Source organism: Musa acuminata, unplaced genomic scaffold, assembly GCF_036884655.1.
Source record: "Musa acuminata AAA Group cultivar baxijiao unplaced genomic scaffold, Cavendish_Baxijiao_AAA HiC_scaffold_44, whole genome shotgun sequence".
In the NCBI taxonomy this organism is placed as follows: Eukaryota; Viridiplantae; Streptophyta; class Magnoliopsida; order Zingiberales; family Musaceae; genus Musa; species Musa acuminata.
In genome coordinates, this window is record NW_027020326.1 from 55,001 (window position 1) to 57,500 (window position 2,500).

Sequence of the window (2,500 nt, forward strand, 5' to 3'; positions counted from 1 at the left end):
CGCTCACCGCTCGCTCGCTCAGCCAAAAATGGCCAGTTTTTGCCCGTTTTTGGGCTGTTTTGGCCTGTTTTTGGTCCGTTCTTGCATGGCGCGGTGACCGTCGTGAGCGGAGCAAAACGTCAGCCATCTCAGCACCCTGGAACCCCCCGGGTGGCACAGGGCTGGATGGGGCTTTCGTATAGCAGGGACGGTGCTGCCTCACGCTTCGCTCGCTGTTCGCCGCTCGCCGCTCGCTCGCGCAGCCAAAAATGACCAGTTTTGGCCCGTTTTTGGGCTGTTTTGGCCTGTTTATGGTCCGTTCTTGCGTGGTGCGGTGACCGTCGTGAGCGGAGCAAAACGTCAGCCATCTCAGCACCCTGGAACCCCCCGGGTGGCACAGGGCTGGATGGGGCTTTCGTATATAGCAGGGACGGTGCTGCCTCTCGCTTCGCTCGCTGTCCGCCGCTCGCCGCTCGCTCGCGCAGCCAAAAATGGCCAGTTTTGGCCCGTTTTTGGGCCGTTTTGGCCAGTTTTTGGCCTGTTCTTGCATTGCGCGGTGACCGTCGAGAGCGGAGCAAAACGTCAGCCATCTCAGCACCCTGGAACCCCCCGGGTGGCACAGGGCTGGATGGGGCTTTCGTATAGCAGGGACGGTGCTGCCTCTCGCTTCGCTCGCTGTCCGCCGCTCGCCGCTCGCTCGTGCAGCCAAAAATGGCCAGTTTTGGCCCGTTTTTGGGCCGTTTTGGCCAGTTTTTGGCCTGTTCTTGCATTGCGCGGTGACCGTCGAGAGCGGAGCAAAACGTCAGCCATCTCAGCACCCTGGAACCCCCCGGGTGGCACAGGGCTGGATGGGGCTTTCGTATAGCAGGGACGGTGCTGCCTCTCGCTTCGCTCGCTGTCCGCCGCTCGCCGCTCGCTCGTGCAGCCAAAAATGGCCAGTTTTGGCCCGTTTTTGGGCCGTTTTGGCCAGTTTTTGGCCTGTTCTTGCATTGCGCGGTGACCGTCGAGAGCGGAGCAAAACGTCAGCCATCTCAGCACCCTGGAACCCCCCGGGTGGCACAGGGCTGGATGGGGCTTTCGTATAGCAGGGACGGTGCTGCCTCTCGCTTCGCTCGCTGTCCGCCGCTCGCCGCTCGCTCGTGCAGCCAAAAATGGCCAGTTTTGGCCCGTTTTTGGGCCGTTTTGGCCAGTTTTTGGCCTGTTCTTGCATTGCGCGGTGACCGTCGAGAGCGGAGCAAAACGTCAGCCATCTCAGCACCCTGGAACCCCCCGGGTGGCACAGGGCTGGATGGGGCTTTCGTATAGCAGGGACGGTGCTGCCTCTCGCTTCGCTCGCTGTCCGCCGCTCGCCGCTCGCTCGTGCAGCCAAAAATGGCCAGTTTTGGCCCGTTTTTGGGCCGTTTTGGCCAGTTTTTGGCCTGTTCTTGCATTGCGCGGTGACCGTCGAGAGCGGAGCAAAACGTCAGCCATCTCAGCACCCTGGAACCCCCCGGGTGGCACAGGGCTGGATGGGGCTTTCGTATAGCAGGGACGGTGCTGCCTCTCGCTTCGCTCGCTGTCCGCCGCTCGCCGCTCGCTCGCGCAGCCAAAAATGGCCAGTTTTGGCCCGTTTTTGGGCCGTTTTGGCCAGTTTTTGGCCTGTTCTTGCATTGCGCGGTGACCGTCGAGAGCGGAGCAAAACGTCAGCCATCTCAGCACCCTGGAACCCCCCGGGTGGCACAGGGCTGGATGGGGCTTTCGTATAGCAGGGACGGTGCTGCCTCTCGCTTCGCTCGCTGTCCGCCGCTCGCCGCTCGCGCAGCCAAAAATGGCCAGTTTTGGCCCGTTTTTGGGCCGTTTTGGCCAGTTTTTGGCCTGTTCTTGCATTGCGCGGTGACCGTCGAGAGCGGAGCAAAACGTCAGCCATCTCAGCACCCTGGAACCCCCCGGGTGGCACAGGGCTGGATGGGGCTTTCGTATAGCAGGGACGGTGCTGCCTCTCGCTTCGCTCGCTGTTCGCCGCTCGCCGCTCGCTCGCGCAGCCAAAAATGGCCAGTTTTGGCCCGTTTTTGGGCTGTTTTGGCCAGTTTTTGGCCTGTTCTTGCGTGGTGCGGTGACCGTCGTGAGCGGAGCAAAACGTCAGCCATCTCAGCACCCTGGAACCCCCCGGGTGGCACAGGGCTGGATGGGGCTTTCGTATAGCAGGGACGGTGCTGCCTCTCGCTTCGCTCGCTGTTCGCCGCTCGCCGCTCGCTCGCGCAGCCAAAAATGGCCAGTTTTGGCCCGTTTTTGGGCTGTTTTGGCCTGTTTTTGGGCTGTTCTTGTGTGGCGCGGTGACCGTCGTGAGCGGAGCAAAATGTCAGCCATCTCAGCACCCTGGAACCCCCCGGGTGGCACAGGGCTGGATGGGGCTTTCGTATAGCAGGGACGGTGCTGCCTCGCGCTTCGCTCGCTGTTCGCCGCTCTCCGCTCGCTCGCGCAGCAAAAAATGGCCAGTTTTGGCCCGTTTTTGGGCTGTTTTGGCCAGTTTTTGGCCTGTTCT